The 24,027-nt window shown below is 48.7% G+C and overlaps 1 protein-coding gene across 3 annotated transcripts in view; it reads left to right on the forward strand.

Annotated features, from left to right (window-relative positions):
- The window catches only part of Bicral (BICRA like chromatin remodeling complex associated protein), a 97,160-nt gene that overhangs the window by 16,554 nt on the left and 56,579 nt on the right, over nucleotides 1-24,027 (forward strand). For 2 of the 3 annotated variants that reach the window (XM_076557712.1, XM_076557713.1), the window contains exon 2: nucleotides 11,939-12,211. The gene's annotated coding sequence lies outside the window, so the exon portion shown is untranslated. Of the gene's footprint in view, nucleotides 1-961; nucleotides 4,831-11,938; nucleotides 12,212-24,027 lie in introns of those variants that run through there. The other variant, XM_076557711.1, reaches the window with a different exon arrangement.

Below are 24,027 nucleotides of genomic sequence, written 5' to 3' on the forward strand. Positions count from 1 at the left end.
GCGCCACCACCGCCCGGCTTCAGTTCCTCCTTTTTTAGGGTCTGTCTCCCTCACAGGTGCCTCTAGCTGAAGGGCTCCATCTCTTTCCTATTATCATTACTCATCTTTTAAAACCCAGCCTCAGAGCTGGAGGGGTGGCTCAGTGGTTAAGGGCATTTGTTGCTCTTGCAGAGGACCTGAATTTGGTTCTTAGCCCCCACTTAGTGGCTCAGAACCATCCATAACTCCAGTTCCAAGGAGTCCAACTCCCTCTTCTGACCTCTGAGGGGACCAGGCATGAATGTGGTGCTTATTCATATATGTAGTCAAAATAGTCATACATGTAAAATAAAATAAACAAAAATTTCAGCCTGATCTACAAAGTGAGTTCCAGGATAGCCAGAGCTATGCAGAGAAACTCTGTCTCAAAAGCCAAGAAAGAAGAAGGAAGAAAGCCCAGCTTTAACCTGTCTCCCTCCGCCTGCTGCCTGAACAACACGCCTTCCCTCTCCCCACGCCCAGAGCATCACACTGGGTGCCTCCTTCAAGCCCCATATATTGTTTTTCTGTTGTTTTTAATCTCAGGACATTTATGAGGACAGAGGACACTGAGCAGATCAGGTGATACAAGTGGGGATGTGAAGATGAGCGGTGTGTAGAGCTGGGGTGTTAGCAGGCATGCTTCCTGTCTGTGGGGCTGCTCGCCGCAGAAACAGTCTCCCTCCCTCCCTCCCTTTGAGGCTGTATCCATCCATCCATCAGTCCATCCGTCTGTCCATCCGTCCATCCATCCGTCTGTCTATCCATCCATCCATCCATCCATCCCAGGTACCCACAATTGGTCACAAGCCTTACTTAGACTGCTCTCATTTCTCTCTCTCTTTTTTTTTTTTTTAACTTTTTTTTATTTAACTTTATTTTATGTGCATTGGTGTGAGTGTCAGATCCCCTAGAACTGGAGCTACAGACAGTTGTGAGCCACCGTGTGGGTGCTAGGAATTGAACCCAGGTCCACTAGAAGAGCAGCCAGTGCTCTTAACCGCTGAGCCATCTCTCCAGCCCCTCACTTCTCTTTTTTCCCTACTTTTCTCATTTGTCTGTGGTGATGGGGCCAGCGTAATGACGGTCGATCTTTCATCACCACAGCAGAGAGGCCATGACTGCACCCAGCCGGGGTGGGGCGGGGGTTTCCTTTCTGAAGTGGCAGGAAGGAGGTTTTGAGGTTTTTGAATATTGCTTCTAAGCATCTGAGCGAAAGATTGTTTGCCCACATTTGTGATATCTTGGCAAGCTAGCAACCTGAGAAGATACTCTCTGGTTGGTTTTGTATGTGGTTTTTTACTTTTAAGGGGAGAAGAATTTACACCTTGCTAAAACTAAAACTGCTGACATAGATTCTTTTTTTTTTTTTTTAATTTTTAAAAAACTCACTGTTAAGGGGCTGGAGGGATGGCTCAGTGGTGAAAAGTATCGGTGGTCTTCCGGAGGACCCAGGCTCAGTGCCCAGCACTACATGGCAGCTCAGAACCACCTGCAACTCCAGTCCCAGCATATCCAGCTTCCTCTCCTGGCCGCCACAGGAACCAGGCATTCACACGATGCACAGACAGACATGCAGGAAATACCCATGCACATAAAAATAAATCAGTTTTTTAAAAATTGCTGTTAACTTCAGGATTAAAACTAATACAGCTCCCGGACAAGTGGAGAGTTGTCAGCGTTCTGTGAACTGTAACCAGGAAAAATACACACACACATGCGCACACGCACACACTCACTCACTCACATACACACACACACACACACACACACACACACACTCACTTCATACAAGCAGAAACGAAGTGTCCCTTCTGAAGAAGCCTCACTGCAGTTGTTAACAGCTGTGTAAGGACCAGAGGCTGTGCGGACGTGGTTATGGGACAGGTTTTCCGTGTAACAGATTATTGCCATGGGCTGTGGGAAGTACGTAAGTGTCAGATGGATACAGAAAACTCCTTCATTGATATTTGTCATTGTATTTTTCATTTATTTATTTGAGATAGGATCTCATGTAGCCCAGGCTGGCCCAGACCTCATCATGTATCTGAGGCTGGCCTTGAACTTCCCAAGTGTTGGGATTGTTGCACATGCCATCCCTGACCCTCAGGTACTGATTTTTTATTTTTTTAGAGTTATTTATTTTTATTTTATTGGTGTTTTGCCTGTATTGTATGTCAGTGTGAGGGTTTTGGATCCTAGAGTTACAGACAGTTGTGAGCTGCCATGTGGGTGCTGGGAATTGAACCCGGGTCCTCTGGAAGAGCAGCCAGTGCTCTTAACTGCTGAGCCATCTCTCCAGCTCCCTTGGTTACTGATTTTGCTGTTTTCCAAATGAGAGTCACTTCCATCAGTGGCTTGTGAAATCCTTTCACAGACCTCTAACAGGCCTTGTAAAAAAAACAAAACAAAACAAAACAAAAAAACAAACAAAACCAAGCCGGCACAGAATGAGCTGTCTCCAGTTCGCTCGCTCTGTAGCTGTGGATGACTTTGAAGGTCTGATTATTCTCCTGCCTCCTCCTCCAGTTTTTGTTTGTTTTGAGCCATGTAGCCCAGGCTGGCCACGTAGCCCAGGCTGACCTAAGACTTTCTGTATAGTTGAGGATGAGGTTACAGGCAGGAGCCTGAACTCCTGGCCTTAGGTTTCTGGGCCTGTACCTTCACTCTGGCCTGCGGGGGGCCGAAGCCAGGCCCAGCATGAGCCTGTGCTGAGCTCCACCCCAGCAAGGGAGTTTGTGTTTTTAGCAGCTCCCCAGTTAGTGAGGGGCTGATGGAGGGGGACATGTTCAGCTTTGAGATTTAGAGAGGGGACTCTACATTTAGGAGTTTGGTGGGAGGCTGAGCAAAAGATGGAGGCCTGAATGTGGAGAAGAGGGGCTGGCTTTGAGAGAGGCGGGGCCGTGTTCTGTGCTTTGGGGGAAAGAATGAGGTGGAGGTGAAAGGTTTGAGCCTTGAAATGTGAAGACAGAGAAAGATCAAACTCAGAAGCCATGGCTCCGTGACTCTTGATACATCCTGCTTGTGGGGGGAGGACTATCTGTCAGGCTTTGATGTCAGGTCCATGTGAACTCTCCCCCTGAACACCGATGCCCTTTGCTCTGTGGATTTCGGAACAGCCTCCTGATTGTGTTAGATGTGACTCATGTCAGCTCACAAGGAGCTGACACATGGTACCCAACTGGTATGTGATTGGTATGATTCATAATGTGCAACGAGCAAGCATTGTGAGGTGTGAAGTTATTTGGACCTTTGCTCAAAATGTCATACAATGATGCCTGGTTAATTATTCTGTTCCAATAACCATGTGGCGATAGTGGTCATGGACCTTAGTCATACAGTGACCCTTCTCCTTGGTTTCTCTCTTTTTATTTTATGCGAGTGTATGTATATGTGCACGTGTGTACACATGCCTGTGGAGTAGAGGACAACCTTGTGTGTCATTTATCAGATGCTGCCAACCTTGTTTTTGGTGACAGGGTCTTTCTCACTGGCCTGGAACTTATCAAATAGGCTAGCCTAGCTGGTCTCCTGTTTATGCCTTAGACCTAGTGCTAGGGTAACAAGCTCATGCCACCAACACCTGGACGCTTTTTCTTTTTTGGCTTTGGTTTTTTGAGACAGGGTTTCTCTGTGTAACAGTCCTGGTTGTCCTGGAACTTGCTTTGTAGACCAGGCTGGCCTCGAACTCACAGAGATGGGCTGCTTCTGCCTCCAGAGTGCTGGGATTAAAGGTGTGTGCCACCACCAGGGTCAGCACCTGGCTTTTTAACACAGCTTCTGGGGATCGAACTCAGGGCCTGATGCTTGTGCAGCCAGTACTTTCCGACTGAGTCAGCTCTGCAGCCCTCCTCAGTTTTTCTCATGAGTGCTGAGACTATGTCTTACAGGTTGCTTAGTACTTCCTGTCCTCCTTTGTATTAATAAGTGACTCCTTTCAGATGTCTTCAGATGTGCTTGTTATTTGTGTTCTCATATTTATTTTGTTTTGAGACAGCGTCTCACCATGTAGACCAGGCTGGCCCAGAACTCTGGGGTTCTCCTGCCTTAGACTCCAAGTGCCGAGATGGAAGTTGTGAACTGCCGAGCCTGGCTACCTTGGGTCTATTTTGCTTTCTTTTTCTTCTTCTCATTTTGTAAGTGTTGGCCAGCATAGTGTCTGTGCACCAGGTGTGTGCCTGGTGCCTGTGGAGGCAGAAGAGGTGTTGGATTCCCTGGAACTAGAGCTAAATGCAGTTGTGAGCCGCCATGTGGTTGCTGGGAATTGAACTCAGGTCCTCTGGAAGAGCAGCCAGTGCTCTTAACCGCTGAGCCATCCCTCCAGCCCGCTGTTTCCGTTTTTGAGGTCGGGTCTTGAGATGGGGCCCTGGCTTGTCTCAAACGTGCAGCAGCCTTCCTGCCTCTGCCTCTGGGATCACAGGCATGCGCCCCCACACTCAGCTTTATCAGCTCTTACTAGTTTCAGGAGGCCGCAATGATTGAGCAAGCCCCTTGACGTGGACACCCTCCCTTAGGAGGCTTGACCTTTTTTTCTTTTTTCTTCACAACAAAGTCCTATGTAGCCCAGGCTGTCCTCAAACTCACTGTGTAGCTGACCTCACTGATCTGGCATTCTGCCTCTAGCTCCTAATCCCCCAGGTGCAGGGTCACATGCCACCATGGCTGATGCTGGCTGCTGACTTTTTTTTTTTTCCTTCAAAACAGCATTCTACTGTCTGAATGATCATGTGACTGGCACCTTATCCTCCTTATCCTCCTCTGCCATCCCCAACCTCTTGGGTGCCTGGAGTGGAAGGCTCTGCCTTAAGAGAGGTAGGGCACTCGGGGCGAGCGCTGGGAATGTGGCCCAGCCCGCCCCCCCCCCCCCCCCCCCCCCCCCCCCCCCCCCCCCGTCTAGCTGCCCCCCAGCAGCAGGTGGTAGCCCCTACCCCAGTCCTGTCCTCCCCCTCACGGCTCTCTGTGGGGAAACAGGCTGGGTGTGTGAGACTGGAGACCAGTGGGAGTGTTGGCGGCCCTTTAAAGGAACAGCTCTGCTGTGTTCTGTTATTCCTGGTCTTTGGACTAGAAGCTTGGAGGAGTTTAGATTTTTTTTTTTTTTTTTTAAGTCTGTTAAGGAAACTGACCAGCCTGAAAACTGTGTCCTGACTTAAATAGCCTTAGCATCGTCAGTGTTCACAGCCATTCACTGAACGAAGGAATAATGTAGGCAAGATAGTGAAATCCCTGGCACGGTTCCAGACATTGCTTATTTATTACTTTGAAAGCAATTTCACCGTCCTTGGGGGGGGGGGGAGGGCTGGGAATTGGACCAGGACCTCCAGCGTGCTGAGTGAGTAGGTCCCTGTCACTTGGCCACACCACAAGCCTTTCACTCTATGTTTTTCTTTTTCTTTTCTTTTCTTTTTTTCTTTTTTTTTTTTTTTTGTTTTTTTGAGACGGTTTCTCTGTGTAGCTTTGGAGCCTGTCGTCCTGGAACTCACTCTGTAGACCAGGCTGGCCTTGAACTCACAGAGATCCGCCTGCCTCTGCCTCCCGAGTGCTGGGATTAAAGGTGTGCGCCATCACTGCCCAACTGTTTTTTCTTTTTCATTCATTTGATTATTCAGTCACTTGTTTATTTATCTATCTATTTATGTATTTTTTGTTTTTTTTAAGATATAGTTTCTCTGTAGCCCTGGCTGTCCTAGAACTTGATCTGTAGACCAGGCTGGTCTCAAACTCACAGAGATCCACCTGCCTCCGCCTCCCCGGCACCGGGATTAAAGGTGTGCACTGCCCGGTTTATTGTTTTTTGAAATGAGGTCTCACTATATTACTCTGGCTAGACACCACTTGTAAGCCTCCTGCCTCAGCCTCCTGAGCAATGAATAAACACGTGTGTACCTCCACATGTGGGTCCAGGTTACTGTGGAGTCCTCTGGCTGGGTTGGATCTCTATGTAGACCAGGCTGGCCTTGAATTCAAAGAGATCTTCCTGCCTCTGCCTCATGAGTGCTAGGATTAAAGACATGTACCACCATGCCCAGACTCCTTTTTTTTTCTTTTTTTTTTTTATACTTCTTGTTCTTTTAGTAAAAAGATTTTTTTCTTTTCTTTTATTTTACAATACCATTCAGTTCTACATATCAGCCATGGGTTCCCCTATTCTCTCCACTCCTACCCCCTCCCCTTACCCCCAGCCTACCCTCCATTCCCACCTCCTCCAGGACAAGTCCTCCCCCGAGGACTGCGATCAACCTGGTAGACTCAGTCCAGGGAGGTCCAGTCCCTTCCTCCCAGACTGAGCCAAGTGTCCCTGCATAAGTCCCAGGTTTCAAACAGCCAACTCATGCAATGAGCACAGGACTTGGTCCCACTGCCAAGTTGCCTCCCAAACTGATCAAGCCAATCAACTGTCTCACCTATTCAGAGGGCCTGATCCAGCTGGGGGCCCCTCAGCCTTTGGTTCATAGTTCAGACTCCTTTTTTTATACATAATGATATTTTTATTTATGTGTATCTGTGTATGTATACTTATGTGTGCATGCCTGTGGAATCCAGAAAAGAACATCAGATCTCTCAGGGCTGGAGTTATAGGCAGTTATGAGCTACCCAACAGGTTCTAGGAATCAAACTCCACGGGTCCTCCCTAAGAACAGCAAATTCTAACTGCTGAGCCTTCGCTCCAGATTCACATTACTTTTAATAATAGCAGTCACAAGAATAATGGTGACTGCTATTGAGTATCTACTATTTACCAGGCGCTGAAGCAAGGGTTGTTTTTTTTTTTGTTGTTTGTTTGTTTGTTTGTTTTTCAAGACAGGGATTCTCTGTGTAACAGCCCTGGAACTCACTGCAGACCAGGCTGGCCTCGAACTCACAGAGATCTGCCCACCTCTTCCTCCCAAGTGCTGGGATTAAAGGCGAGCTCGAATATCCCCTAACTCACATACCAACCTCAGATACATGTATTGCTTTTCTCATTTTTACAGAGAGGAAACTGAGAGACATTTAAAAGGCAGGCCAAGGGATCGGTGGCTGGCTGAGTGGGTGAAGTGCTTGCTGCCAAGCCTGTGTGTACACACACACACACACACACACACACACACACACACACACACACACATATACGCGCACGCGCGCGCATACGCATACACACACACACACACACACACACACACACACACACAAGCACTAAGATGTAAAAAAGTGGGGGAAAGGTAGAATGAGATGGTGCACACCTTTAATCCCAGCACTCTGGAGACAGAGGCAGGCAGATGTCTGTGAGTTCCAGGTTAGCCTGGTCCACAGAGTGAGTTCTATGCTAATCAAGGGTACATAGAGAGATCCTGTTTCAACACCACCCCCAAAAGTCACATGTATAAAAAGTAACAATGGCCCACATAGTGCGCCATATATTTAATCCCAGCACCCAGAAAGCAGAGATAGGCAGATCTTGTGAGGCCAGCCTGGTCCTCATAGAGGGTTCCAGGCCAGCCAGGGATACATAATGAGGTCCTGTCTCAAATAAATAAGGTAGACTCAAATCACACCAGAGGTCTAGCAATAGAAGACTGTCTGCCACTGGCTGCTCACACAGGAAGCGTGAGTCCACAGGCTCCTCTGGTCCTCAGTGCCCTGCTGAGACGTCCTCCCTTCATGCACTAGTTCCTCATGCCATATACAACCCTCAGAGGTGGATACTATAATTCACCTCATCTATAGATGGGGAATTGAGGCTCTGAGGGGAGAGATGACTGGCCCATGACCTCCCTATCCTGTGAGTGACATAGATGGAATCTGAACCTACTTACACTGATGCAGAGATCTAGAACAGTTAGAAGCAGAGGCGTGAATAAGGATATGAACCTTATTGATACATATTGAGAATTTTAATTAAAATTGTATTTAATTATTATTATTATTTTGGTTTTTCAAGACAGGGTTTCTCTGGGTTGGAGTCCTGGCTGTCCTGGAACTCACTCTAGATCAGGCTGAACTCGAACTCACAAAGATCTGCCTGCCTCTGTTACCAGAGTGCTGCGCCACCACAGACCAGCTAAAATTTTATTTGAATTACATTCATCTACTTTTGTGCATGTGCATGTATGTATTTTGGGCACATACATGCCGTGGCACACTTGTGAAGGCACAGGACAACTTGTGAGAGTCAGTTCTTTCCTTTCGCTGTGGGAAGTCATGTCATCAGGCTTGGTGGCAAATGCCTTTGCCCCCTGAGCCACCTGCCAGCCTGGGGATCTAGAATGCTTCTTGCACACTTGCTCCCTCATTTGGCGGTGCCCCTGGACTTCTGCAGTGGGCACAGCAGTGTGTCATGCACACATGCACAGTGCTGCTTAGCTCCACCATGTCCGTCTTCTTTTCTTAATTATGTGGGGTGTGTGTGTGTGTGTGTGTGTGTGTGTGTGTGTGTGTGTGTGTGAACGTGCCAGAGTATATGTGTGCAGGTCAGAGGCATGTCTGTTTTTTTTTTTTTTCTTCCACCGTGTGGGCCCCAGAAATTTAACGTAGGTCCTGAGGCTTGGTGGATGACTAGCTACCAGCTGAGCCATCTCTCCGGCCTGTATCTCTTCTAAGAAAGGCCATCTAGACAAGGGTCCACTTTCTTTTTTCTTCTAGTGATAAGGATTATATTAGGTTGATCTGTATTCCCAGCCTTTCACTCTAAACTGTTATGTGAGCCTTGGAACTATTTATTAGAAATTCCAAGTATATCCTACAACATTGAAAAATGAGTAATCCACCCTCCACCCGCACTCCTCACCCCCACCCCCATCCCACCCCCCTACCCCCCACCCCATCCCCGTGTCCAGTTTCCCTTGTTTCTAGGTCACTTACACAGAAGGGAGTCAGTGTATATGACTAAGTTGTTGATAGTACAGTCAAGGTCATTTACAGATAGTAAAGCCACTTTAAGAATGTTCTAGCACCAGGCAGTGGTGGTGCATGTCTTTGATCCCAGCACTTCAGAGGCAGAGGCAGGCAAATCTCTGAGTTCCAGGCCAGCCTGCGCTACAAAGCAAGTTCCAGGATGGCCAGAGTTACACAGAGAGACCTTGTCTCTAATCCCTCCACCTCCCCCCCCCAAAAAAAAGAATGGTCCTGGGGTATCTGCTCAGGGGTTAAAAGCACCTGCTGCTCTTGCAGAGGACCCAGGTTTGAGTCCCATCACCCTCATGGAGACACTTAGCCATCTGTAATTCCAGTTCCAGAGGCTCCAGTGGTTTCCTTGAGCTCGAGGCATGCACATGGTGCAGACATGCATGCAGGCAAACATGCAGGCAAACACCCATATACATAAAATAAAACATAAAAAAAAAAAAAAAAAGAATGGTCCTCTTTGAAAAAATAAAGTCCTCTTAAGAGGTTTCCTGATTTTAACTTAGATTCCAAACCCTACAACAGAGTTTTAAATGATACATGCAGAAGTGGCCCTTGTTTAAGCGGCTTTCACAGTCCTGTGGGAAGAAGTTTAGGAGGTTGCCTATGTTTCTCAGTGTTAGGGCATGCTGACAGATCTAAGTGTGTCTGGAGCCCGAGGTTCACCCCACTGCTGTCCCAGTATTGTGCAAACCCCTCCCCCAGATTTAAAATTAGATTTGACAACTGGCAGTCTCTGGGTAGGTCCTGACTAATTAAAGAGTTGCCCCTCGGCCCGTGCCTTTCCACTGGACTGTGACATGACGTTGACACAGCAAGACGACAGTTCCCAAGACACTTGTCAGGCCCGACAGAGGGTAAGTTCTGGAAACCACCAGCCAGGGCTGCTCCCGTCGGCCCTTCTTAGACTAGTGACTTCAGACCAATCTTTGAAAGCTTTGAGAGCCTGTCTACAAAATCAGGGTCAGGAAACCTTAGTGCACTGTTGTTCCTTAGGTTCAGGGCGAGTTCTCGGGACAGACAGCGTGAGTGAATAGCATGGTGCCTTGAGCTCTGTGGCCACTCAGCATAGGTGTTCTTATACTAAAAAGACTGCCGTGTCCTAGGTCATCTTTTTAAAAATTAATTTTGTTCTCGAAAGCTATATAATCAATGCATATTTACAAGGTGCAATATGTTTATATATATTATACACACATTGTATAATGATCAAATCAGGGCAGTGGTAGGTCAGATTTAAAGTGAGATTTCTGGTTTCCTTGGGATTTTGGCCAATGGAGAAGGCTATCTTTCTGAAATCCATTAGTGTTTCCTCGGCGCCGTGAGCACCAGCTGTAAGGCTTGCTGTACCCTGATCGCAATGCATAATCCACGGACTCTTTGGAAACGCCATTCTTCCAAATGGGTATTCTAATTAAATCCCCACCAATCCGAAGGCACTTTAAAACATGTTTAAAAATTTCCCAAGCCAATTAGAAAACTGGTTGGCCCAACCATCATGTATTGAGAAATATGCTAATTTATGCAAGGACTACTGGCCCAGGAGGGCCTTTGCTGAATTTAAAGCAAATAAATAAATAAAAGGCTTCTAAGAAAAAAACCACCTCAATGATAGATACTATGTGATACTAAGTCACCGGCTGCATTTTCCAGTCAGGTCTAAATACAAAGCCTACATTATATAGAATGGTAGAATGGCAATCACTAAAACATGAGGTGGTTTGCTCCTGAAAAAGATGTTGAATATAGCAACATAGTATGGCAGCTTTGACACATCTATTTTGTGAAGTGTAGCTTAATTACATGCTTATATAAGTAAGCAAGGTGTGTAAAGCATTTGTACGTGTGCTGGGGTTGAACCCAGGGTCACACATTCGTAGACCATGCTTTACCACTCCCAGTAAGGTCTGCTTTTGTTTCCCACTAAAGGATGTAGAAACCAGACAGTATTTTAAAGAATTTAAATCTGGGATATATTTATCTAGAACTCACCAGACACATGTTTATCAACAAGACCTCACCAACTAACTTCAGATATCCTTAGAAGAATTTTTAGGCTTAAATCGGTATCTTTACACCTGAATTACATTCCCGAGCCATTCATATATCACCTACTTCTGGTATTTCTTTAAAACAGGTGACAAGAACCCTCCCCCCATAGCTATATTTTGTGGGTGTTGGTAATTAGGCTACAAAGAACTCTTATTATGAACGCTTATTCAAATGTTTTTCGTACTACTAGGTGGTTTAAGAAGTCTCAACAATTTGAAATTTAAAACAGGTGGTAATTATGGTTAGGCCAAGGGGTGCTAAAAGGTTTTGTACTTTCCTTTTTAAGATTGGGGGTTATTTAATGCAAACTTCACGAACACGAAGCTAAAAGATAGCAATATAAATAAAGAAGGCAGCGGGAGGACTCAGCTTCTCAGTCAATAGTTTTGTTTTCCTTTTTAATCTTCAGGTACAAGTTTCACAGGTAAGATTTGACAGCGTTCCAGAGTGGAAGGGGATCTTGTAAACTTGAGTAGGACACAAGGAACTTAGTTATCTGCCAAGTAACTAAGTTAAAAGGGATGCTTTAGTTTTTAAAAATATGCAAAAATTTTTTTTTTTACTGTGCTGGCTCTAACTGGAGTTCTAAACCAATTTTTATATTTCCTTACCCTCCCCTCCAAGTTAAGCTAAAACTGGTGTGTGTGTGTGTGTGTGTGTGTGTGTGTGTGTGTGTGTGTGTGTGTGTACACGTGTGTGTACAGGGCCCCTGAGGAGAATCAGCTCACATCTTGTGGATGGGGGAGGAGGGAGGGTACACAAATAAACCTGTTTCTTGAATAGACCTCAGTACATTTCAAAGTGTTCCCCCCCTCCCAAAAAAAAAAAATCCAAAAGAAACAGAAATCAACAGGCTGGGAGCTTGTGTTTTTTTTTTTTGGTTTGGTTTTGGGTTTTGGTTTTTTTGAAAAAAAAAATAATAAAAAAAATTTTAATTTAAGAAATCCTAATCTTTGCTTTTTTTTTTTTTTTTTTTTTTTTCCACTAGGCAGCAAGAACCGAAGTTTGAGGTAGACGAGCGGGCGAGCCGTTTGCCCGGGCGCAGAGCATGAAGGCCGGGCGGGCGCGGGGAGCGGGCGCCCGCCGCCCGGCGCGGGGGTGAGCGAGAGAGAGAGCGGAGCGCGTGTGGCCGGCGCCGCTCGGCCTGGAGCTCCCGCGCCCGCGCCCCGCGCCCCGCGCCCGCCGCCGCCGCCGCCGCCGCCGCCGCCCCTGGTGCGATGGCGCAGAAACCCCGTTGACAAGGCACTGCTTTTTCATGACGGTGAGTTTCCCTTTGAGTGTATTATAATTTTGTGATAAAAATTTCAAGGAGAAAAAAAAAAACACAACCTCCTTCCTCTGCCTCTTTTTTCCTTCGGGGAGGGGAGAAGCGAGGGAAGAAGGAGAAGGGGGGGGGGAGCCGGAGATAGATCTCCAGCCAGACAGAAAAGAAAGAGGAGCAAATTAAACACCGAGTTGCCAAAACCAGGATATTAGGTTTCAGCCCAGAGAGCTATTGGCTAAGGCTGTGTTTTTTTTTTTTTTTTTTTTTTGGGGGGGTGGGTTTGTGGGTGGGTGATGGTGGTGGTGGGTGGATGTTTAATGGACACGGAGAAAAGAGGAATCTAGTGTGGATGCCTCTCCCAGCGCCGCCGGGGCCCTGGGAAGACCAAGTTCAGTGTCTCGGGCGGGGGCGCGGGCGGACCGGGGGCGGCGGCGCCGGGCCGGGGGGCGCCGCGGCGGCCGCGTGGGGGGCCTGGCGCCTGCCCTTTTTTTTCTCCCCCCTCTTCCTTTTTCTTCCTTTTTTTTTTTTTTTTTTCTTTCCCTTTCCCGACCCGCGGATGCAAATTTCTAGAGCGGGGAGTGGGAGAGCTCGGGGAGGGGGGGTGGGATAAAACAGGAGGGGAGGCGGCGGCGGCGGCGTGGCGGTTGGCGGTGGGGAGGGGAGGGGAGGGAGGGAGCCTTTTAATGACTCATTGATTGAGCCGCTTTCAAATTAGTTGTGTGCGCCGAGTGTGTGCGAGTGTGAGCCTTCCGCCCCCCGGAGCCGCCCGGGCGCCGCGGAGGAGGGAGCGGGGCTCGGCGGCGCGGGGAGGACCCGGCGCCGCGGCGGGGCCGCGAGCAGGGGGCGAGGGAGGGCCCGGAGTGACGGCGGCCGGGCAAGAGAAATCGGCTTCCCCAATCTCCTCCCCTCGCCCGCTCGCACACCCCTTCCATCCCCTCTCCCGCTCCCTCGCTCCGAGGCTCTCTGGGTGTCGACCGCGTCTGCTCGCTCCCCGGCAAAATGGAGCCCGCGGTCGGCCTGGGAGAGGGGAGGGAGGGAGGGAGGGAGGCGGCGAGGACGGCCCGGAGCCGGCCGCTTTCGTGCCGGCAGCTCCGTCCTTTCCACGGCCCCTGCGCGCGGGGAGACGCCGGGGCCCGGGCAGCCGCGGGGCGGCCGGCCTCCTGGGCCTCATCCCCGCCCTGGCCCGCGGCGCCTGCCCGCCCGCACCGGGTGGCCCGCCGGCCGGCCCCGAGGCACCGCGGAGGAGCCGCGGCCCCGAGCCGGGACGAGCCTGCCGGTCGGCTGGGCCGTGCGGGGGCCCCCGCGGGGCCGGTGGGAGCCGGCGAGGGGGCCGCTTTTGTGTTTTTGGTTTTGTTTTGGTCTTGGTCTCGTTTCCCACGTTCGGGGCCGAGAGGGGTTCGCGGCCCCCACCTTGCGGGGTCGCCCCGAAGGCGGCTTCCCGGGGTGGGGGCGGCGGGCGGAGGGCGCTAAGATGGCGCTGGGCCTGGCCTGTGGCCAGGGCTGGTGGCGCAGTTGCTCGGCGGCCGCCATCTTCCCTGGCGGCGGGCGGCGCCCCGTGGGGAGGCCGGGCCCGGCGCCGCGGAGCCGGGGAGCCCGGGCGGATGGAGCCCCGGCCGCGGCCGCCACGACCCCAGACCCTGCGCGCACAGGGCCGGCGGCGGCGGCTCGGTCATTTGTGTCAGGCCGAAAATAGTGCGATGCGGCCGGGTTCTTCGCTTAGGGGCCCCCTCCCCGCGACCCCCGTGTCCTGCCGCCTTCTCTCCCTGGACCTCGGCCCGACGGCGTAGGGCAGGGTTTTGAGACCCCCCTGGATTGTTGGGGTTAGGGTCCGAGCTTCCAAAGCCAAGGACAGGGTCGGTCGGCCTTCCAGTCACAGGCTCCTCCTGTACTCTTCATTTTTCCCGTGTATGTTTAGTTGGTTGTATTGTAAAACAGCCCGGGAAATATCCGGGTCTAGTCGTCAGATTGTGGGAACGTGAGGGTTACTAGTGATTTCATAGTACTTCAAAAATAGGAGAAATTCAAATAAGCTTCAGTGCACTTTTTCACTTTCTAAAAAAAAGATTGTTTATATAGATAAATACCAGGGCGGTGTGTAGCATTCTTAAATTGTTACAGGAGAGCAGTCTGGAAAGGTCAGGAGGTATCGAGAGATGTAAATAGTTAATTTTCTAGTGGCTAAAAGCAACATAGTGGCGTTGGTTTTCTTTGTGTATCTGAATACAATACTCTAAGTAGTGTATGTTAGGAGCCCAGCAATAAATCCGGCCACATTGAACACTTGTATTCCAGAAACTGTTTGTGCTTTAAATACTTCCTGTTCATTCTTTCATCCCCAAATGCTGTTTTATTAATCTAGTTCTAGCCATTTTAAGCAGCAAGATTTGCATTCCCCAAAAAGATCCACACCCATGATTTCTGAATCTGAGCATCAAAATTAACTGGGAGATGTGTTAAATTACAGATTTGTTACCTCCATTATTTGTCAAAACCAGCTGTGTCCGTCAATAATGTGGGTAGGCAACTTGAATTTTAACCTGGTGCTCCCACCTCCAGAACTGAAATTCTGACCTGCTCATCAGGCATAAGTCTAAATAAGAGTCCATTGTTCCCCCCCCTCCCATTTGGAACATCCTCTAACTAGACTGTACACTGTGTTGCTTTGTTTTATTACCAGTGATGAGGGCGTTACAGCATCAGATTGAGGTCCATATTATTTTAGTTTGGGTTACTGCTCACATCGATTTTTAATTTTCCTTTCTTCCTGACATTTATGAAGTGATTGAAAACATTTTCTTATAGAAAGAAAGCTGCTTTCTTTCTATTTCTTTCTATCCTGAGACTTAAAAACCTTAGTACTAGAGCTTGCTTCTGAGTCTGGTTACTGGAGGGTTTTTTGGTTTTTTTTTAATTGTGTGTGTGTGTATGTAGGATTATGTATGTGCGGTGCAGTGTGGAGGTCAGAGACCGGCCTGTTTAAGTCCCTTCCACCACGTGGGTTCTGAGGCTTGGACTCAGTCACTGAACTTGGCAGTAGGTCACCTCTTCCCTCTGCCATCTCTGCAGCCCTGTTACTGGAGTTCTTAGGGCAAGAGCCCTGTCTCTGACAGTCCCGACAGGCCAGACTCCCCCACACTGGTCACAGTCCACCAATATCAGAGGCCAAGGGCGGTGACAAGCTTATTCCTTGTGGTCTCATTGGGAATAGGAACTAGAGACAGATCAAGGGGCCCATGACAATGAGCACATCTTCCAGGTGCTGCCACTACCCACTGAACTCCACCCCAGCCAGCTTTGAGGTTAAACAGGAAGAGCTGGGTCAGGAAAGCGCGGGGTGTGTGTGTGTGTGTGTGTGTGTGTGTGTTGAATTAAGGAGATCTGTTCAGGTGTTGTCTGCTTCTGACCAGTTCCTTGGGCTCCAGGGAGCCACCTCCCCACCAGTCACTGGCTGTAGGCAGTCCTACAGGCCCACTGCCCTGGGGGGGAGTTAGAGGCCCAGCCACAAAGATGCTTGTCAGTCTCCTTTGTTCCTGGGATTCGAGGTGACTCAAGGGGAAATATTAAGGAGGTCACAGAGCCAGAGAGAAACCAGGTAGTTAGGCCAGAACCTGCCCCCCTTCAAGTCCACGTAGGCCAAACAGGCAAGACAGTCATGTAACTGAAAAAATAGCAAGACTTAACACACAAAACACCAAAATAAGCCGGGTGTGGTAGCACACTCCCTTAATCCCAGCAGAGGCAGAGGCAGGTGGATCTCTGTGAGTTCCCTGGTCTACAAATCAAATTCCAGGACAGCCAAAGCTGTTTCTCTATCTTTGTCTTGAAAAACGACAAAATAAAACAAAAAGCCAAAAGTATATAAACAAGTTTATTTCAAAGTCTAGTCTAGTCTTTGGCGAATACCCAGCAGAGCTTTAAACAAACTGGCTTATAGGGAAAGAATAAGTTAGTAGTGTTAGTGGAAATCAAAACGAGATATCTAACTCTGGGAATTTACAGCCGGGGAGGTGGGGGGGGGGGAGGCAGGCGAGGCGAGAAAAGCAAGTCATGACGGATTGGGAAGGGCCATTTTCTCTAGTAAGAGTTTCTTTGAAGAGATGACCTGAGCTGAGACTTGGATGAGCTTGTTTTGGCTGAGCAGAGTGTTAGACCAATGAGGAAGAGGAGGGTGTGGGAAGGCTGCTTTGGGGTTTGATGAGGCCATATGGGGACTTTGCACATGTCCGAATTGCAGTGAGAAGCCAATGCGGTTTGCATTAGAGCAGGGCTGTAGTGGGGGGCGGGATTTGAACTCAGGGCTCCATGCATGCTGAGGAGCAGTCACCAGGGAGCTACATACCAAGTTCTTGGCTTTTGTTGTTTTGAGACAAGGTGTCACAGTATTGTTATCTCCCTCCACGTGATCCTCCTGCCTTGGGCTACAGGTGTGAAAAGGCTCCTGTCTTTATTTTATAGACATCACTGGCTGCTGTACGAGGCAGGATTAGAAAGTTTGCAGAGTAATATGCTGACTCTGGAAGAGAGGGAGGAATCTTCAGAATGCCTTCATGTTGGGGCCGAGTCTTGGGTGGCAGCTGGTGCCACCTGACGTGTGTGGAGAAGGCTAGGACTAGGTGGTAAGGGGTGCTAATGGGTTGCTAAGTATTGAGAGTCAAGGAGAGGGTACTGAAGTTGGGCTGTTTATAGGTGGTAGGTGTGTCCCAGGACTAGCCAAGGTCATCCCAGCAGTTTCCAAGAACAAGTTCTGAAGTCTGTAATGACCAGGTGATAAAGGACAGTAGTTTTTCCTGTTCGGGGAGGGGATGGCCGCCTTTATCAGGTGCTGCTGAGAAGTTAGGGGGTGGAGAGAAGTATCTGTGCCTTTGGCACCACGGGAGCTGGTGTGGTGTGGGGAGGCTTAGTGGGAGACTGTCCAGCGAGCCTGGGGAGTGTGCATAGATGGGGTGGAAATGGTGGGAGGCAGAGTTACGCCTCCTTTTGTGTATATGATAAGAGAACACTTGTGCCGCGGTGTGTGGAGGTCAGGGTCAGTTCTCCCTCTACCTTTTACATGGTTCTGGGGATCAAACCCAAGTCAGCAGGCCTGGGCAGCAAGGGCTTAGCCTCCTGAGCATCTTGCAGACCCAGAAGTTCATTTTCACATAAGCTTAGAGTTCCTACCCAAGAGGGAAGTCCAGTAAAGGGGCATAACTCGTGAGAAAGGGACGGAGCATTCCCAACCTAAGAACTGGCCTGTGGAAATGGGAGGGAGACAGCAGGAGCGGAAGGCAGAAATGTGAGCAGAGATTCAAGAGCTCTTGTGTTCTCTTGGGTGTCTGTGTGAGAAAGTGAAAGCCAGGCCGAGAGCTTCCACGAGGAGCGGATTACTGGCTTCAGAAGGAAACGTTGGTCATCTGGGCTCTGGGGCAAATGGGACCTAAGAGAGCCTTGCTGGGCGTGGTGGCTGCCAGGCTGGAGCATGGGGTCAGGTGTCTAACAGTGAAGAGCTCTGTACTGCTGGGCTGTCTCTCCAGCCCCACATTTGACCTGATCTTTGTTTGCGCAGTCACATTAGGGGGAGAGAGGGGTGGTAAAAAGGAAAGAAAGAAAGAAAAAGTATCTAAAGGGATCCAAGAGAAGTGAGTAAAGCCCCGTGACTCTTTGCTTTTTCTTTGAGTCAGCTGTTAAGTTTCTCCAGGTCCCTGGCCCCGGAACTGGCTACAGAGTAAGCATGGAGGGAAATTAGAAAAAAAAAATGTCCTCACCAGTCGTGACTTGTTTAATTATCAATTTCTAATAAAGTTGTTCATTGAACACTTCCTGTTCTTGTGGCTTCTTTGGCTCACTGACTGCAAACACACAAACACTACATTAGCTCAGGAGTCAGGTAGGTGTTGCCCCTCAACGTGGCTTGTCTCAGGTTCTCCAAAATCCACCTCCCTCGAATCATCAGGAACTCAACATTGTTCCTGGCTAGAGCTTAAACATTTCACAAAGAAGGAAATGGGGAGAGCAAGAAATATTGTTTGTTAGACTTTTATCCTGCGTCACGCCCTGCGGCTGTTTAATAGATGCTAAAGTTGCTGGGTTCGGTGGCACATGCCTTTAATCCCAGCTCTCCGGAAGGCGAAGCAGAAGGATCTTTAAGTTTGAGGCTAGTGTGGTCTGCACTGTGGCTTCTAGGCCAGACAAGGCTACATAGTGAGACCCTGTCTCAAAAACAAACAAGTAGATTGCTGAAGACTCTGGATGCTCAGGTTCTACCCTGTTTCTGCGTCAGGAAGAGAACAGGTGACTTAAGGCCCATTGCTGAGACTCCTGCATTATTACATCTTTTTTTTCCGGAGCTGAGGACCGAACCCAGGGCCTTGCGCTTGCTAGGCAAGCACTCTACCACTGAGCTGAATCCCCAAGCCCACATTATTACATCTTGCCATTTGTGTTAAACAGAGAGTTTTGAGGTCTTACAAGTTAAAATTGACCTAAGCCAGGCACAATGGCACTTTGCTGTGGTACTGGCTGAAAAGACCCAGGGTCCAAGCTGTTTAGGAGGCTCAGGTAGGAAGATGACTTGAGGCCAGCCTGGACAACAGTTTAAAAAAAGTAAAATCCAGGCTGCTGAGATGGTTCAGTGGCCAAACCAGCTGCCTGCCGACCTGATAGCTTCATGGAAGGGAACAGCACACTTGCCAGGACAGGCTCTCACAGAGTAATAGTGACTAGTTTTCATCCCGAGCCCTGGGAGGAGTAGGCTCTCAGCGGGACAGGCCTCCCCCTGGCCTGAGCCCCCATGCCCAATGTACGCGGTGCGCGATAAGCCCGGGCTTCAGGCCTGCTTGTCCACGGTCATTGCAACCCTTACTATGTAGGTCTGGCTGGCCTAGAACTCAGTTCATACCAGAGACTGGACTCAAACACAAGTCCTCCTGCCTCAGTTTCCTGAATGCTGGGATTACATTGGTGCCTGATTGAAAGTCTATTTTGGTTTTGTGGTTTTGTTTTGTTTTTTTAGGATTTTATCTTTATGTTATAGATATTTTGCCTGCATTTATGTATGTGCACCATATTCATACAGTGAGTGCCCTTGGAGGCCAGAAAGGTTCCAAGATCCATTGGAACTGGACTTACAGGCAGTTGTGAGCTGCCGTGTGGGTGCTGGGAACTGAACCTGGATCCTCTGCAAGAGCAGCCAGTGCTCTTAACCACTGAACCACCTCTGCAGCCTGGTTTTGTGGTTTTGATTTAAAGTTACATTTAGCTTTTAGTATAAATGAAGCAAACATTTGTATTTTTCCTTGAAGGCTGGAGTTTCCTAGAAGTGCAAATAAGTATACTTAGAAATAGACTAATTAATTCTTACTTGTGTTGATATTCTGATTGCAGATCTGTGAACATGTGACTTTAGAAATTGTGGAAGTCCAACCTGGGTTTCTCTAGGTGTGATCACACATGAGAAATAAAGGCTTACACTGAAATGTGCTTAGAGCTGCATCCACTCTCCATCCCTCTCTTCTTCTTTGAGAGTGTATCCAGCCTAGGCTGGCCTCGAACCATTGGCAGCCCTGCCTTAGCCCCCGGTGCGGGGATTATAAGCATGTGTCAGCATACCTGGCTTTCCAGATAGCTTTTTTTTTTCTCTTTTAAGCTGGGTGTGATGTCACACACCTTTAATCCCAGCACTTGGGAGGCAGAGACAGTCAGATCTCTGAGAGTTCGAGGCCAGCCTGGTCTATATTAGTGAGTTCCAGGACAGCCAGGGCTACACAGAGAAACCCTGTCTTGGGAAAAAAAAAAAGAAGAAGAAAGTCAAGAATTTTTGTGTCACATAGTGTGCGCAGGATTCATTTTCTGTTACAGCATATATGATATACATGAAACAATATAACAGAATGGAAAGAGTAATCCCAAGAAAAATGGGGTAACCACGCTGTTTGAAAAAGAGGGCCTAGAGAAGCCTAGCTGAATGTGAAACTGCACAGTAGCGTCACACACCTTGATATTTTATCACCTAAAATATGCTTGTCTCGGCCTGTGGGGATGGAGAGAACTACTTGCTACCCAGGTGGGTCAACCAGAGTTCAGATCCTCAGAACCCAAGCAAGCACTGGGTGGGCGTGGTGGCCACCTGTAATGCTAGTTGTTGGAAGGTGAGCAGCCTGGCTAGTCAGATCGTTAGTGAGCTTTCAGCTCAGTTGAGACCCCACCTCAGTGAATAAGGTGGAAAGCAGTAAGACTCCACTGTCCAGTTACACATGCATGCACACGTTCATACCACACATATAACACATGCAAATAGAAACTAGCTTGTCTTTGATAGTGAGAAACTTTTAAATAAAGTCAGCTTGTCCATATGGATTCAACTGCTGGTGGGAAATATTCAGAAAAAGCTCACACTGACGCGTCATCTTCTAAGTACTACATTTAACAGCTGTTTACATAACAGTCCCTCTGTATTTGAAGTTGTAAGCTGTCTCGAGATGACTTAGGGTGTGTACAGAAGGGACTGAGGCTGTAGCTGAGTGGGTGGAGTCCTCGGGTAGTGTGCACAAAGCTCTGATGGAGGCGTCTCCAGCATGCATCATCCAGGTGCACACCCAGGAAGGGAGCTCAGAGCTTCAATCCCCTGATCATGGCAATGACTTTGATTTACATATATTCATCTTCAAAGTATTTTTAGCTCATGCCTTTAACCCCAGCACTTGGGAGGCAGATGCAGGAGGATGTCTGTGAGATCAAGGTTCTATATAGTGATACCCTGCCTGAAAAAAAATTTTTTCCATCCTTTTAAGTTTACTTTTAAATAACCTAACTTTTCTTACATTATTCTGTAGGTTTTGATTTCTTGGTTGGCTAGTTGGTTTGTTACCAGGGATCAAACCATGCCAGGAAAGTGTCATATCAGCAGCTGTAACCCCATCCCCAACCCGATCAAATACTTATTTATTTGTATTTTTTTGTAAGTTTATCTTATTTATTTTTTATGTGCACTGGTGTTTTGCCATGGATGTCGGGTCCTCTGAAACTGGAGTTACAGACAGCTGTAAGTTGCCATGTGGGTGCTGAGACTTGAACTCGGGTCCTCTGGAAGAGCAGTCTGCTGAGCTATCTCTCCAGCCCCTATTTGTAATTTTTTTAAAATTACATTTTATTTATTTTTGTGTGGGTAAAATTCAAGAGTGGAAGTCAGAGAGCAACTTGTGAGTGTTGATTCTCCTACCGTTTGGGTCCTGGGGATTGAACTCAGGTTGTCAGGTTTGGAAGTATTATGTAGCTCACCTGGGACAGGAACTGAGGTGCAGATTTAACCTATCAAAGCAGACACTGGTTACCAGGTTTTCCCGGCATCCATCATCCCTACCTGTTAGAGCCCTCCTGACTGGCATGCCTGCTTCCCACCCTAGACTTCCTGTGGGCCTCCTGGCTGCTGCACCTTGTCCCCTCTCTCCTCCCTCCCCTCTCCTCACGGACCCAGCTCAGTCAGGGTCACTCCACTCTGGACTCTCCCAGAGGTCCCTGCCTCAGGCCATGCTCTCCCTTCATCTGTGGTAAACCTTCTCCTCTCCATACCCAGGAGCGGTCATGTCCTTTCCTTTCCCTTTATTTATGTTTTCATTCATTTGGTGCTGAACCCAGGATGAAAAAAGAAAAAGGAAAAGAACATGGCTGGTCAGTGGTCCTGGCCGTGAATACTCAGTGATATATATACAGTGGTGGTACGGGTGAGGGCGAGGAGAAAGAGCCTTCATCAAGGTGGCATGGGAGCCTGTGCCCAGTCATCCGTTCTTTCAGCAAACACTGAACAGGTTTACCAGGCACTCTTGTGGCCTTTCAGGGTGTTTCCAGGAATCACTAACCTGCATCTTGTACTCTCATGGGAGAAGCAGAAGAATCTGAGTTAAAAAAAAAAAAAAAGTGGTGTGCTGTGGGGGTGACAGAGGTAGAAGATGTAAGAGTTGACCAAGTATCGGGGAGGCCCGCAGCTCTGGAGGAGTGGGGATCCAGGCAGGCAGTGTGGAGTAAAAGGCCTGCCGGAAGAGCATGCCCGGTGAGTCCTGGCCTTGGCTGGGAGTGGGGCCACCAAGGGTCTGTGTCTGTCACTACAGACATTTATTTTAGCATGAAAAAGCTAATTTAGCTCTTACAGGAGGGGAGTGGGGTTCTTTGGGGAACAGTTGTTTTGAGGGGCACTGTTTAGGTGGGACAGAGGACAGATTTTAAGGGGGAAGGGGCAAAGGCAGAGGAACCTTGGTCTGTTCACCTCAGAGATGAGAACAGCTTTTACCAAAGATGGGTCAGCGGCAGCAGCTCTGACGTGGCGCGTTTGCCAGGACAGGAGAAGCAGCAGCAGCAGCAGGAGGAGGAGGGTTGTGTTAACCTGAGGAGATGATGGCCACGCAGAGGGATTCACATGGGAGAAGTTAAGGTGAGGTGGAGATTGCTTGAAAGAGGCAGGTGGTGGGAAGCTTCTGTGCGGAGAGGGAAAGGCGCGTAGGAGAGAGGCGGCGGGAGCGTAAGGCCACACAACAGAAGCTTTTGCGTATCACAAAGTCAGAATTTTCAAGCAAGGGAGAAACTTAAACAAAAATCACTGTAGTCAACAACATCGGGGAACAGACGGCCCTGAGTTCGTCCCACTGTGTCAGCTCTCTGAAGAAATAGACTTTCCCTCTTTGTACGCTTTCCACACTTCCTGCGTGTAAGTGGAAAACATTGTGGATTTCATCCCCCCACACACACCAGGTTCATGGCTGGTGAGGTGACCCCATGAATTAAGCACTTGGTGTGCAAGCATGAGGACTGGACTTGGGGATCCCCAGCACCCAAATAAACCCAGGAGGCAGGGGCAGTCCCCAGAACAAGCTGGCTAGCTGGTCTAGTTGACGGGCCAACTCTGGGTTCAACTGAGAGACCCTGCCGTGATAAATCAGTGGATATCAATTAAGGAAGACTCCTGATAACAACTTCAGACCTCCACATGTGCACGCCCACGAGCACAAGGTTCCACACACGTGTGCACTCACACATGGAAACACAGCCATACATATACCCCATATACAAACAGCAAACAGAGAGAGCACAAATCAAACTCAGCACTGAAGATGATGATGCTCAGTCCTTTCCTAGTATTCTCGAAGCCTTGGGTTCGAACCCCACCCAGCATGGCATAAATTGGGTGTGGTGGTGCATGTCTATAATCCTAGTGCTCAGGAAGTGGAGGCAGGAGGATTCTATATTCAAGGTCATCTTTGGTTATGTAGCAAGTTCAAGGCCAGTCTGTTGGGAGCCTTCAGGTGGTGTGGCAGACAAAACAGCTTTTGGAGTTGGGCGAACTGCTAGTTCTGTGATGACTGAATGGTTCTCAACCTTGACCTAGCTTCGCATCCCCGGAAAGTGTTTAGAAATGCAGTTCAATGGCAGAGCACACGCTCAGCATCCCTGAGGCCTTGGCTTCAAGCTGCAGAAGCAACAGGAAATGATTTGGGTAAATACTTTTCACCCCACCTCCTTTGCAGTTGAAGGGATGGAAGCCAGGGTCGTGTGCGTGCCCGACGGTGCTGTGCCTTACGCTGTACCCCGCCAGCCCTGTACCCATACCCTTGTGACGAGTCCCTCCCCCTGCCTCCTCCCCCCCACCTCTTTTTAGATTTGTTTCACTTTATCTGATGAATGTTTGGCCTACATGTATGTGTGTGCCACACTTTTATGCCTGGTGACCATGGAGGCCAGAAGAGGGTGTCAGATCCCTTGGAACTGGAGTTACAGAAGGTTGTGAACTGCCACGTGGGTACTGGGAACTAAATCCAGGTCCTCTGCAAAAGCAGCCAGTTAGTTAA

The sequence above is a fragment of the Peromyscus maniculatus genome, chromosome 21 (assembly GCF_049852395.1).
Source record: "Peromyscus maniculatus bairdii isolate BWxNUB_F1_BW_parent chromosome 21, HU_Pman_BW_mat_3.1, whole genome shotgun sequence".
NCBI lineage: Eukaryota > Metazoa > Chordata > Mammalia > Rodentia > Cricetidae > Peromyscus > Peromyscus maniculatus.